The sequence below is a fragment of the Sapajus apella genome, unplaced genomic scaffold (genome assembly GCF_009761245.1).
Source record: "Sapajus apella isolate SASKATOON/1434 unplaced genomic scaffold, GSC_monkey_1.0 scaffold22, whole genome shotgun sequence".
Classification (NCBI taxonomy): Eukaryota; Metazoa; Chordata; class Mammalia; order Primates; family Cebidae; genus Sapajus; species Sapajus apella.
In genome coordinates this window covers 4,291,875-4,307,201 of record NW_022436962.1, presented here as the reverse complement: position 1 = coordinate 4,307,201, position 15,327 = coordinate 4,291,875, and the positions used below count along the sequence as shown (strand labels likewise).

Genomic DNA, 15,327 nt, shown 5'->3' with positions numbered 1-15,327 from the left:
GTAGGGTGTAGGGGAGACCACAGAAAAAGAATACCAAAAAATCTTTCTTGTTCAAATTTTATAAAAACATTTGACCAGGAGCATATGTTGCTTCTCCAAGGGCCTTGGAAAGGGCTCACACAAGTGAGTGTCCCTTCAGCTGATGCTTCTTTAGCCTCATAGTGAATGTAGCATTGCTGCTGGTAAATCAGGTTAAAGGAAGACAGTCTCCCGTCAATCCAGATCCTGTTTTGGGAAACAGCTTCTCAAGTAAACAAACACCGGACTCTTAAGGGTGTTTAAATAGTTCTTTACATGAAGCCATCAGTGATAAATCCAAACCCTATTCAGTCAGAGGGTAGGAAAATAGGGATTGTATCACTAACTCATTTCTTTCATCCCCTTTCAGGCCACAAGAGCACAGAGCTTCACTGTTCAGATCTTCCAGGTGTCCCTGAAGACTCCCACCTTTCTTACAGCTAATCTGCTCCCCTCTCCCCACAGTCTCTTTCTCTTTTAACTCTTCCCTTTTCTGATTTATTTAACTTCTCTCCTGTTTTCCAGAATGTGCCACTTCTTCATCAAAAAAAAGTTCTTGGCCGGGCACAGTGGCTCATGCCTGTAATCCCATCACTTTGGGAGGCTGAGGCAGGTGGATCATGAGGTCAGGAGCTCAAGACCAGCCTGGCCAAGATGATGAAACTCTGTCTCTACCAAAAATACAAAAATGAGCTGGGCGTGGTGGTGAGCATCTGTAATCCTAGCTACTCAGGAGGCTGAGGCAGAGAACTGCTTGAACCCGGGAGGCGGAGGTTGCAGTGAGCCAAGCTCACACCACTGCACTCTAGCCTGGGTGACAGAGCAAGACTCTGTTCAAATAAATAAATAAATAAAAGAATCAAGTTCTCTCATGTGTTTAGTAAATTGCAGAACCTTTCTCTGAGCTGCAGGTCAAGTTCTTCTCTCCTCAATCTGGATTCTCCTGTTGGATACAGGAGAGAAGTGAGCTTTAGCTTACATGAATTGGGTAGGAAGGAAGGGTAAAAGTCTCCACACTGGACTATAATATACCTTTTTTCTAGGTATCTCGAAACTAATCTTTTTTTTTCTTTTTTTGAGACAGAGTCTCTATATGTCACCCAGGCTGGAGTGCAGTGGCACGATCTTGGCTCACTGCAACCTCCACCTCCCGGGTTCAAGTGATTCTCCTGCCTCAGCCTCCTGAGTAGCTGAGAATCAAGCTACTGTAATCAGGGATTACAGATGTATGCCACCACGTCCAGCTAATTTTTGTATTTTTAGTAGAGACGGGGTTTCTCCATGTTGGTCAGGCTGGTCTCGAACTCCTGACCTCCTGATCCGCCCTCCTGAGCCTCCCAAAGTCCTGGGATTACAGATGTGAGCCACTGCACCCGGCTCAATACTAATCTTGAACACATACACTTCATGTGGTCTATAAGGGATGACTATATCTACCACTAAAGGAACTTGAACAGCACCTTCCCCCACCCATATTTAATATTACAACATCCTTTTCTATTAAATTAACAATGAAGAACATCTTGCCCTAATTGCTAGGGTTCTCCACTGGCTGTAAAATTATGTCAAGGTTTAGAAAAATGGAGGCAACAAGGGAATTAACTTGCTTTTTGATATGTTGAGTTTGAAGTGTCTGTGGTACCTCTAGATGCATATGTTTAGTAATCAGCTGAAAATGTAAATCTAGAGCTCATGAGAGAGGCCAAGACGGCTGACCAAGCTAAGGAGCCATCTACCTGTAAATGGTCTTTCATCTGGAAGCATGGGTAAACTTGCCCCAAGGAGAGTGTTTGAAGTGGGAGGAAATCCTGGGCAGTATAGCAAAACCCTGTCTCTACAAAAAAAAAAAACAACTGAATATGATGGCGCACACCTATAGTCCCAACTACTCAGAAGACTGAGGTGGAAGGATTGCTTCAGCTGAGGAGTTTGAGGCTGCAGTGAGCTATGAGCACACCATTGCACTCCAGCCAGGGCAACAGAGTGAGACCCTGTCTCTAAAATAAATAAGCAAGTGACAAGAAGCCCAGCAGAAAATTGTTGGGAACAAAAACCTTATGGAACTGGGAAAAAGAGGAACCTGCAGAGACAACTGAGGCCCATTGGGACGTCAAAGATGAATCAGGAATGTGACTAGACTAATAACAGCAAACATATACTGTTTAAAATGTGCCAGTGCTATTTTAAGTGCTTTCCATATATTAATTCATTCAAATCTTACAATAGCCTTTTGAAGCAAACACTACTACTATTTCCATTGAGAAGATAATGAAACAGAAAGTTAGACAGCTTACATAATCTTGACAGATTACAAACAGAATACTGTTTAGAGCCAGTATTAAGAATTAGGCAGTCTGGCTTCAGAGCCTGTGCCCTTAACCACTTCACTGTACTCTCTCTCAAAAAGCTAAGTAAGAAGACAATTTTAAGAAGCATATAGTCATTGATGTTAACAGAAAAACTTTAGGCAATTAAGTTTAGCAGTTTATCTGAGCAAAGAACAATTCATGAAATGGGCCGCACCCTGAACCAAGAGAGGTTCAGAGAGATCCACCCAGCAATGCAGGCAGGCAGTATTTATAGACAGGAAAAGAGAATGACATACAGAAACAGCTTGATTGTTATAGGTCACCATTTGTGTTATGGCCATGGTCTAATCAGTTGGCAGCTTGTGATTGGCTGAATGAATTGAAGTTCAGCTGCTATGATTGGCTGAGATTTAGCTACCTGTTACAAGAACATAGGCTTAATTCAGTTGCAGTTTGTTTACATACTGAGTTAGGTTTCAGCTCACTAGTTATCAAGACAGACATAGGCCAAATTTAACAGTGTTATTCAGTACTATCAAATGAAATGAGGACTGAAAAGTATCAAAGTGGTCAATTATAAGGCCATTATTAATCTTAATAGAGCATTTTTACTGGGTTGGAGTAATAAACTTAAGGCTGCCAAAAGGCACACTACATTGTGAATTAGTTGTACTTATATAATATAAAACATTTTTAGAAGTCTATTTCATTTCTACTTGAAGTCCTGTGCTGACATGCACATCCTCCAAGGATTTACATTCGTTTAAAGGTAAAAGTCAATGAAACTTCATTTTTAAGTCAGTGAAGACTTGAATAGACTTGATTTATTTAACAAAGTACTCTTTAGGTAATAAATTCTTTGGTGTACTACAGTTACTAAATACAAATTTAGTGAAGGACATTCACTATCACCTTAATGTGGTAGATCAATATTCCTATCAATAACAACTAGAATGAATAAGACACAAAAATCTATCTAAAATATTGCTATATGTAACTGCATGGATGAATGCCACAACCATAATGTTGCATTAAACGGGACAGGCATAAAAGAATACAATCTGTAAGATTCGTTTATACAAAATTCGAAAACAGGCACAACTAATCTATGGAATTAAAAGTGAAGATAATGGTTACCTTTGGTAGAGGGTTGGTTGTGTTGTAATTTTTAGGAAGAGGCACAAAGAGTTCTTTCAAGATACTCGTTATATTCTGTCTCTTGATCTGGGGCTGGTTACGTAGTTGGGTTCCTATGTTAGTTTGAGTTCTCCAAGGAGGCACCAACACAAAATTAAATATTCAAGGCCTTTCTTAGGAAAATGCTTGTGTGAGAACATAGGGAAGGAGCTGGAAAGACTGAGAGAGTGGTCACATGCAAGTCTGACCCTGAGTGAAAGAGGGAGGGAAGATATGTTGGGTGGAAGTATTCTAGACCATCATGAAGTCAGGGGAAGATTCAGCAAGGGTGCTGGGGAGTCCTCAAGTCTAAGTTGACCATGAAGGAAGACCTGTGTCTTCCAGTAACAGGTCTGCCTCAGTATCACAGTCATTGACTGTGAGCAGACCCAGGGGAGGGTGGCCTTATCCCAGGTATAATAATGAATTGTAGAGCACAGTGGTCAGTTAGGCTCCTAATGTTTAGAGGTCAGCAAGATGCCTTCTAGAAGTTATCAAAATGCATCTCATAAAAATTCATTGAGCCATACATTTTATTTGTACACTTTCGTGACTGCATATTATATTTAAAGAGAAAGTTTGTTTTACAGAAGCAAATGTAGTAGATTTGTCATTTTATATTCCAAAAACCAGAAACATCAGAAAGACTATTTTCACTAGCTAATTGATATTCTTTTTATTTAATGCCACTATAATATGGGATACATTGAAATGATTCCTACTTTTATGTATTGCCATATCAACCCCTTATTACTGTAAAACTTTTGTAAACATGAGCAAATTATATCTTCCAGTCTTATGTACTTGAGCAATTTGACCTCTAATAACTATAAATTGGTAAAAAAAAATTTTTAATGTGCTGATAATTTCTATGAAAATGTTGAGTGGGACTCACATGATGAGTAATCTACCTTTTCTCTCAGAAGTCTTGGAGAAAATCTCCAATATAAGCAATTAGAAGTAAATTAAATGATGTAATATTATTCTTATATTTATTTTAATTTGGAGAATTTATCGGAAATGTGATGGATATGGCAGGATTTCCTTCCCCAAACCACCATGCTTACTGCCATATAAGACGTGCCCCAATTTTACAAAGAAAACTTTCTTTGGAAAAATTAATTAATACATGTATTGAGGGTCATTTTAAAGTCTTTTTAATAGCCCAGTCATGGTGGTTCACGCTTATAATCCCAGCACTTTGGGAGGCTGAGGTGAGTTGATCACTTGAGGTCAGGAGTTCAAGATCAGCCTAGCCAACATGGTGAAAGCCCATCTCTTCTAAAAATACAAAAATTAGCTGGGCATGGTGGTACACACCTGTAGTCCCAACTACTCAGGAGGCTGAGGCAGGAAAATCACTGGAACTCAAGAGGTGGATGTTGCAGTGAGCCATGATCGTGTCACTGCACTCTTGCCTGGGCGACAGAGCAAGACTCTGTCTCAAAAATAAATAAAAATAAATAAATAAAGTTTTTTTTTAAATAAAAGAAAACGTTATTTTATTCATGTAAATGCAATACAGAGAATACTCGAATCCAACGTCAACAGTCTTAGGTTCTAGACATGCAGTAATAGTTGACTAAACCCTAAAATAAGTATAAACTGCCTTAGCACAAAGAAATATATTTGCAATGTGGAATATTGGTAGACAACAGGCAACAATGCATATGTTTACTGAGCAATAGAAGCCTTATAAGACAAATGCTAACAAAACAAATACCAGTAGTAATTTCAGCAAATATTCATAACCAAAAGCATCAACATAATATATGTTTGCATGAAGTTTTAATTGCCCATGTAGATGAAACAGATACGTTTTTTAAAGTTGGCTTGTTTGCTTGCTTGCTTTTTCTTTCTTTCTTTCTTTCAATGGAATCTTATTCTGCCACCCAGATTGGAGTACAGTGGTACGATCTCGGCTCACTGCAACTTCTGCCTCCTGGGTTCAAGTGATTCTCCTGTCTCAGCCTCTGGAGTAGCTGGGACTACAGGTGCCTACCACCACAGTGGCTAATTTTTGTATTTTTAGTAGAGACAGGGTTTCACTATGTTAGCCAGGCTGGTCTCAAACTCCTGACCTCAGGTGATCTGCCTGCCTTGGCTTCCCAAAGAGCTGGGATTACAGGGGTCAGCCTCTGTGCCTGACCTAACGTCTGTTTCTGATGTTTAAAATCTAAGATTCTTGCTTGGCAGACCTCAGTACATGTAGACTAACAAATATCACAGTAAAAAAGAACTTGTCGCAAGAAATATAAAAACAGAAAATGTTGAAAAGATTCCCTGCCAGGCACAAGGGCTCATAACTGTAATCCCAGCACTTTCAGAGGCTGAGGTAGGCAGACCACGTGAGCCCAGGTGTTCGAGACCAGCCTGGCCAACATGGAGAACCTCTGTCTCTACTAAAAAATACAAAAATCAGCCAGGTGTGATGGCATGTGCCTGTAGTCCCAGCTACTCAGAAGGCTGAGGCATGAGAATCGCTTCAACCTGGAGAAAGAAGTTGCAGTGAGCCAATATCGCACCACTACACTCTAGCCTGGGCAATAAAATGACTCTGTCTCAAAAAAGAAAAGAAAAGAAAAGAAAAGATTCCTGTGTTGTAATGTTCCTTCATATGTCACATTAGATACTAGTGAGCAAAGAGGAGAAAATTAAGTGAATTTTTTAAAAAGCTGATATTTCACTCCATGTAGTAAAATCAGTCACAAAAATCTAAGAATTAATAAAAGATTTTAATCTTCATCCTGAAAAGCAAGAACATCATTTACCCTAGAAGATGAAATCCTTTGTCCCTGCTGGTATCCAGAGGATTCACTTTATCACTGACGTTTGCTGCATCAGAAACTGAGTCATCGCTACCTTCAAACAATGGATCCTCCTCAGCACAGTGACTGGGGCAATGTGAATTCCACAGCAGCCTGTCTTAGGTGATGCATGTCTGGTTCCTGCCAGCGCTGGCATCTCCCACCAGAGGAATACCTGTCTAGTTCACCCCCCATTCGCAGGCCCTAGACAGCTCTTGCAGTGGTCTTTTTTCCATAAGGAAATCTGGGTCCAGCTTTAAGTCTTCCTGCCAGGTATTTTCCACCTGCCATAAGATGGGTCCTGAAATCAGGCAGCTGGGGTGAACCTAGCAGGTCTGAGGGAAGAATAAAGGTAGGAAGAGGTGCAAGACCCATGCTGCTCCAGACTCTGTTCATCATATGGGTTCTTGAGATTCAAGATAACTTGTGGATATACCTCAGAAAATACATGTGAAGTGTCAGCAAATATGACAGTAAAAAGAAGTAGTAACTCCTCAACAAGAATGAGTAAGCAAATATAGATGAAATATAGATAGATAGAGATAAGAAAATACAGACGAGATATGTAGATATTTTGAATATTTTGCTTTGTGTTTAGATGTCTATTAAATTCTATAATAGACCTCATCAATTTACCACTGGGTCTTTAGCTTGACTCATCACCAGGCCCAGTCTCAGTGAACCCTGCGGACTGCCTGAGCCATAAAGAGATTGTAATCCCAGATACTTGGGAGGCTGAGATGGGAGGATCACCCAAGCACAGTGGGAGCACAATCTCCCGCTGAACACTGGGAGGTGGAGGCTGCAGTAAGCCATGATTGTGCCACTGCACTCCCGCCTGGGTGACAGGCTGACACCCTGTCTCAATTTAAAAAAAAAAAAAAAAAAAGTGGGAGAGGGAAAAAAAGAAACAACAACAACAAAAAGAATCAATATAGGCACAATATCCAAATGTACTGCTCACTGAGGAACAGCAGGTTACATTTACCCACCACTTGTGCTGACATCTCTCTCCCTTGGAATAACGCAAAAGCCTCCTAACCAATCTCTGCCTTCACCCTTGTTTCCCTACAGTCTCTTCTTAATACCGCTTCCAACGAAATCCTTTTGAATGCTAAATCGGATCACATTACTCCTCTGCTGCAAAAACCTCCACCAATTCCCCATGTCCTGCAGATCAAAAGTCAGTCTTTCTAAAGACCTAGAAGGCCCAGTGTGACCTGCAACTCTGCTCCCCTCCTTACCTCTGTGATTTCATCCCTCACTCTCTCACCTCCAGCCACACTGGTCTCCTTGCTGTTCCCCCAACACACCAGGCACCTCCCTGACTCAGGACCTGGCTCTCCCCTTTGTCTGGAACACCGTGGACCATTGCGTTCCGAGATATCCACATGCTGAACTCCTGCACCTCTCTCAAGTCTTTGCTCAAATGTCCCCTTCTCAGTGAGTATTCTGCTTAAAATGGCAAATATTTTCCACTCTTGGCACTCCCAATACCTTTCATCCTGCTGTAATTTTTTCCATAGCTCTTAATATCTTCTTACGTATCAAATACTACATAGCTTTCTTAGTTACTCTGTCTATAGTTGTGGTCTTCCTTCACTAGACTCTAAGCTCCACATGTATAATTCGCTGCCATATCCTAATAGCGCAGAGCAGATCTGGCATAGAATGGCACTCGATTAGTGTTGGTTGAATGAAGGAATGAATGAGCGAACACATTAGCAAGGGTTCTATTAGTTGATTTCTCTGTGGTACTTTGGAGATCACTAGATAATCTCAGTTCTGCTTGGGAGTGTGTTATGTGAAGTGGCGGCTGCTGCTCGGAGCCTGGAGTGCAGGTTCTGACTTGCTGCAGCTGATGGTGCTGAGAAGTGGGCACCGTGTACAATGTCCTTCCGCCTGCTGCCCTTTCAGGTGCCCCCACACTCTGTCATCAGTCACTCCATCCTGTGTGCACTGCTGCTGATGTTTGTTTGGAAGCCAGTGGCCCTTTGTCTCAGCCATTGTTCTTTCTTTGCTCTCTGTTTTTGCTTCCCAAGACTCCATTGGGTCCCCTACCTCAGGCCCCCATTGCTCTTCACCTGCACCCCAGGCAGTTCTGATTTTGTACCCCCACAATCCTAGCTGAGGTCAGAGCCCTGGACTCTCCACTACCAGAGAAGAAAAATCGGATGTTAGACTCATTGCCCTACTTTTAAACAACCAACGGGAAAATGAAGGGTTGGCTGATTTATCTGTGGAATAAGCAAATTCAGATTCAGATGATGACAAACAATCTAGACAATTCCGTTTCTGGGCTTGTTTTCCTGAATCATCCAGAGCATTAACATGGCAAATAAAACCCACCAGATAACCTTATTATATTTCTTTTTTTTTTTCAAGATAGAAGTTTCTCAAGATAAAAATATGGCTATTTGCTTTCTTTGAGAGCAAATTTCAATCTTGTACTTAATCTGCCTTCTGCTAAAATAGGGCACAGTAGACTCCTCCTTGTGACTAATAGAGATTCCAGAAATGGAAATTAGGATACAAATTTTAACCTTTAGAGAATGAGAAGCCCTAGAGCTAAGCTTTCTTTACATTGTTTAAATCCTTGAAATAAGTCATAATTGATTCATGGCCCAGCTATCTCATTCCTAAAGGACTAAAATCTTGTCAATCTTGATTTCTAGATTGATAAGAGGATAAAAAAGAAAACGCTGTGAGAAGCTAGTATCCTTTTAGATAAGTTATTTCTGTATCTCTCCAGAAATGATCTTGCAAAGGGCTAATGATACATAATCAGATTTACAGAGCAACACTATTCACATCATCTCATTTGATTCTGTTAATATGCTTAGTGATTAGACAGAGGAAAATATATTGTTGTTCCTGTTTTAAAAACAGAAAGTAGAACAAAGCCTTTTCAGAAATCTGGCCCACAGATCGCAGGTAAAACAGTAAGCCTATAGTTTTGATTCCCAGTCCGTTAGGAAGTTAACGTAAGGGCAGCAAGCATTTGGGAGAGGTCCCCAGGAAGGAGGTGGGAAAAGACTGTAGAAAAGGAAGAGGGAAGAACTGAGTTATCAGCAACATAAACACCAGCAGCAAACATTTACCTAGAATCGGCTGCATGCTAAATCTGGGTATATAGTGAGACAAATAAGAAGAATAACCCTGCCATCAAGGAATTTGTAGTGACATGTAGGGCAAAAACATGAAAATAAATGGTAACAGAAAGTAGAAAGACTAGGTGTAGGGTGACCACATTTTTCAACAGAAAATTAGGCTTTGTGGTCTGAGGGTACTTACAGGGGCAGAATATTTTATTTCATTGCCAATCAGCAATATGAAAGTCAGAGGAAAGAGTGATTCATAAGAATCTGGGCTGGCTTGTTAGAAAATCTTGTCTGATACTATGGGCAACTCTAGCTAGGTTCCCCAACCTAGGGGCAGAGAGTTAAGTCTCTACTTTTACCTTGTATGACACAATTTCCTGGAGACATTTTCTCCCCAAATGCTCCTATATTTCATTGTGGCAGCAAGACATCCAGCTTCCAGATGGAAAAACAAGATGCCAGTCTCCTCTCATGTAGATAGCACCACTCTCTAAAGTAGATCATTTGGATCCCTTCCAGGTGGGACTGCTTCTTTTGACTTGCTGGTGGGAGAGGAAACATGTTAATATGGCATTCTAATCACGTGAATTCTCTTACTACCAAGATGCTCATTAAGAAATCTCTCTTTTTCTTACCAACTTGGAAATGGGTAATAGTAGTGACTATTAAAGATCAGGAGCTCAGTGTGGTGGCGCATGCCGCTTGGCCAACCATTTGGGAGGGCAAGGCGGGAGGATCACTTGAAGCTGGGAGTTCAAAACCAGCCTGGGCAACAAAGCAAGACCAGTCTCTACAAAATGAATAAATAAATAAACAAAAATTAGCCAGGCATGTTGGTGTGTGCCTGTAGTCCCAGCTACTTGGGAGGCTGACGTGGGATGATCTGTTGAGTTCAGAAGGCTGAGGCTGCAGTAAGCCGTGATGTGGCCACTGCACTCCAGCCGGGGTGACAAAGTGAGACCATGTCTCAAAAAACAAAAAATGAAGATCAGTTTGGTGACCTTTCATGAATGTACCTAACATCTCTCTTTTAAATACAGGTGCATTTGTTACCTGTCGTCCACAGCTTTGAGGATGGTGATGAAGTGTTCAGACAACAAAATCTCTTTCTACATCCAATAACATGGGCAATGAGAGTCTGAAGAAGGGGAAGACATAAAGGGAACGCACTTAACTTTTTCTGTTTTACAATTTACCTAAGGCCCTGGTGGTCTTCCTGCAGGCCTCGGCAGGAAACTTAAATGATGAGTTTGGCTCTTCCTGGTGCTGTGGCTGCCTGAACTAATACAGGTAGTGCCCACAGGCCTGAATGGTCGCCGCTGTGTGTTACAGGCAGTGTCATATTCCCAACCACATTGAGTCAGTCTCTTTCTTGCTTTGCATTAGGGAGCATTGCTTTGCTTTATATTTTATCAGTTGCTATCCCATATTCTTTCAAGATGAGCTGAAATACACATTTCTGCACCTAAATTTGAGTATTATTTTCTTTCTATGTTAAGTTCCTTAAAGTTTTATATATATATATATATAAAGTTATGTTATGTTCCTTAAAGTTTTATATATATATATAACTTTCTATGTTATGTTTCTTAAAGTTATATATATATACACAAAGTTATATATATATATACAAAGTTATATATATTTGAGACAGAGTATCACTCTTGTTGCCCCAGGCTGGAGTGCAGTGGTGCAATCTTGGCTCACTGCAACCTCTGCCTCCTGGGCTCAAGCGATTCTCCTACCTCAGCCTCCCGAGTAGCTGGGATTACAGGCACACGCCACCACACTCAGCTAATTTTTGTATTATTAGAGGTACAGGGCTTCACCATGTTGCCCAGGCTGGTCTCAAACTCCTGACTGCAGGTGATCCGCCGGCCTCGACCTCCCAAAGTGCTGGGATTACAGGCATGAGCCACCACACCCAGCCTAAAGTAATTTTTTAAGCCAATACATACCTGTATACTGTCTCCAGAATGGGCACTTCGCATATTCTTCTGATATGTGCACTCCATGCAGATTGTGGTAAACATTTGAGGTATTGAAAGGGAAAGCTTTGGCTTGACTTAAAAAAAATTGTCTGTTTGATTTTTTGAACATTACCGCAGTAACTCATGCTCCTAATAACAACTAAAATAACATGGTACAAACATATATAAAAGATGAAGCTAATGATTTCTTCTATTTATGTGGTATAATTTGCATAATATGACATAGGATCTGACCGTATTATTTTTCCAGATGGACAGAGAGTCTACCTATAGCTACATATCTTCAATAACAGATGGCATTTATTTCTCTCATTTTTCATGCTGTTTGAAATATTTTAAAAGTTCAGGCCAGGCACGGTGGCTCATGCCTGTAATCCCAGCACTTTGGGAAAGTCCTGCAGAGGTGGGAGGATCGCTTGAGCTCAGGAGTTTGAGACCAGCCTGGGCAACACAGTAAGACCCTGTTTCTACAAAAAACATTTTAAAAATTAGCTGGTCATGCTGGCGCACACCTGTAGTCTCAGCTACTTGAGAGGCTGAGGCAGGAGGATAGCTTGAGCTAAGGACTGTGAGATTGCAGTGAACCATGATTGCGCTATTGCATTCCAGCCTGGGCAACAAAGTGAGACCTTGTCTCAAAAAAAATTAATATAAATAAAAATAAAAATGCAGAAGCTATGTATTTCTAATTGAAATTGTAATGAGATAATCATAGATTAACATGCAGTTATAAGCAATAGTACAGAGAGCTGCCTTGTACCTTTTGCCCAATTTCTCCAATGGTGACATTATGGAAAACTACAGTACAGTATTAGATATTTCTCCAGGATACTGACATTGTACGATCCACCCATTTTGTGCAGGCTTTCCCAGTTTTCTTTACTTGTATTGATTTGTGTGTGTATGTGTGCATGTGCGTGTGTGTGTGTATTTAGCTCTGTATAATATTATTCCATGTGTATCCACCATCATAGTCAAGATACTAAGGTTTCATCACCCCAGTGATTTTTCATGCTGCTCTTTTATGACACTGACCTCCTACACCTGTCCTTAACCCCTGGCTGCCACTAAACTGTTCTTTATTTCTAAAATTTTTTCATTTCAGAAATGTCATATAAATGGACTTATATAGTATGTATCCTTTTGAGATTGACTTTTTTCCCTCAGCATAATTCCCTGGCGACTCACCCAAACTGTTGTATCTATCAATAGTTTGTTCATTTTTATTGCTGAGTATTATTCCATAGTGTGGATATACCACAACTTTAAAAATTTTTTAATTGAGAAACAAAATGTATATATTTTTTATGTAGAAGATGATGCTTTGAAATGTCTATACATTGTGTAATGACTAAATTGAGCTACTTAACATATGTTAAGTACTTAACATATTATCTCACATACACATTTTTTGGGGGCAAGAACACTTAAAATCTCAGCAAATTTCAAGTATACAATATTTATTGCTATCAACTGTAGTCGCCATGTTGTACAATAGGTCTCTTGAAAACTTATCCCTCCTGGCTAACTGAACTTCTGTATACTTTGGCCAACATCCCCCCAATTTCCTCTACCCCTTTTTCTTTCTTTCTTTTTTTTTTGAGATGAAGTCTTGCTCTGTCACCCAGGCGGGAGTGCAGTGCCATGATCTTGGCTCACTGCAACCTCCACCTCCCGGGTTCAAGCAATTCTCCTGCCTCAGCCACCTGAGTAGCTGGGATTAGAGGCACTCACCGCCACACCCGGCTAATTTTGTATTTTTAGTACAGAGTTTTTCCATGTTAGTCAGGCTGGTCTCGAACCCCTGACTTCATGATCTGCCCGCCTCAGCCTCCCAAAGTGCTGGGATTACAGACTCGAGCCACTGTGCTTGGACTCCCCAACCCCTTTAGCCCTGGAAACCACCATTCTACTCTCTACTTCAATTAGTTCGACTTTGTAAGATTCCACACGTAAGTGAGATCCTGTGGTATTTGTCTTTCTGTATCTGGCTCATTTCACTTAACCTAATGTCCTTCAGATTCGTCTATGTTGTTGCAAATGACAGGATTTCCTACTTTTTGATGGATGAACAGTATTCTACTCTATGTGCATGCCACATTTTCTTTATCCATTCATCTACCAATAAACACTTAGGTTGATCTTGGCTATTACGAATAATGCTACAGTGAACATCAATCACAATCTGTTTAGTCATTCACCTGCTGAAAGACATGTGGGCTGCTCCAGTTTTGGGGCCAATAGGAATAAAAATGCTGTAAATATTTATGTATAGGTTTTTGTGTGAATTTCTCTGGGATAGATGCCCAAGAGTGCAATGGCTGGGTTGTGTGGTAATTGCTTGCTCAGTTCTATAAGAAACTACCGAGCTGTTATCCAGAGTGGTTGTACCATTTTACATTCCCACCAGCAAAATATGAGTGGTCCAATTTCTCCATATCCTTGCCAGCATCTGGTGTTTTCACTATTTTACTATCACCCAATACTACTCTATTTTGTTGCTCAAATTGTTCCAGCTCTGATTAAATTTTATTTTAACAATCCTGACCTGTGTGTAGTAAACCCCCACTGTGGTTTTAGCTTGCATTTCCCAATGGCTAATGATATTGAACACCTTTTCATGTGCTTATTTACTATGTATATATATTCACAAGTATTTGAACACTTTTCCTTTCAAAGGTGGCATCTAATTGCCCACTCCTTGAACGTAAAGTGGATTTAGTGGATTCCTCTCTTGTGGATAACCAGCTCTGAGTCCTGCTGGCGACCATATCATGAGGACACTGAAGCAGCCCTAGGCCCACCTGCAGAGGAACTGAGGTTTCCTGCCAAACGCTAAACATCTTGACAGCCGTATGAATGATCCACCATGGAAGCAGATCCTCCAGTTCCTGTTTAGCCTTCAAGTAACTGCAGCCTGGGCCCACATCATGAGTTCATCTCTGTGAGAAACTTCAAGACAGACTTTACTAGCTAAGCCACTCTTGACTCACAAAAACAGAGATAACAAATGCAAACTGTTATTTTCAGTCACTAAATTTTGAGATAATTTGTTATGCAGTGACAGATAACTAATTACATTCCTATGTTATATATGTATACACTTTATATACTTCATATATATATGTATATATAAAGTTTTTTTCAAGTTAATTTGTTATGGCTGGATGCAGTGGCTCACATCTGTAATCCTAGCACTTTAAGAGTCTGAGATGAATGGATCACCTTGGGTCAGGAGTTCCAGACCAGCCTGACCAACATGGCAAAACCCCATCTCTACTAAAAATACAAAAAATCAGCCAGGCATGGTGGCACATGCCTGTAGTCCCAGCTACTTGGGAGGCTCAGGCAGGAGAATCACTTGACCCTTGCAGAGGTTGCAGTGAGCCAAGATCACACCACTCTACTCCAGCCTGGGCAACTGAGTGACACTCCGTTTCAAGAAAAAAAGATTAATCATTTGTTATTTAAATCTTTTTCTTAGCTGATGGTATGTCTGTGATATAGTCTCTGAGTCCTTGTATATTTACAAATATCATTCACACAGAAAGGCAAATCACTTGCTTTGATATAGAATTCTTGGATTGTAGTCTTTTTCTCTCAGTAGTTTGTAGAGTATGCCTCATTTTCTTTTAGCCTCAAAAGTCAGAGATAAATTACATGTCTGATTTTTTTCTTTTCAGTTTAATCATTTTTTTCACCACTTGGAACTTGTTAGATATCCTTTCATCTTAAAGTTCAAGAATGTTACCAGCATATGCTTAGATACGTTTCTCGTTAATTTTGCCTGGAACTTAGTGAGCCTTTCGAATTTGTAGACTCAGGTCTTTCTTCAACACAAAAATATTGTCTTCTACTATTATCTCTGCTCCATCTGCTTTTTTTTCTCTTTCTAGAATCTATCCTCTAGGGTCTATCCTCCAAA

General features: G+C 40.4%; 1 long non-coding RNA gene across 1 annotated transcript; it reads left to right on the top strand.

Annotated features, from left to right (window-relative positions):
* Positions 1-4,666: 4,666 nt before the first annotated feature.
* LOC116558666 lies at positions 4,667-14,697 on the top strand. Its single transcript, XR_004272123.1, has 2 exons — positions 4,667-4,717; positions 14,615-14,697. It is a non-coding gene; the product is annotated as an uncharacterized LOC116558666 (long non-coding RNA).
* The last annotated feature ends 630 nt before the right edge of the window (positions 14,698-15,327 follow it).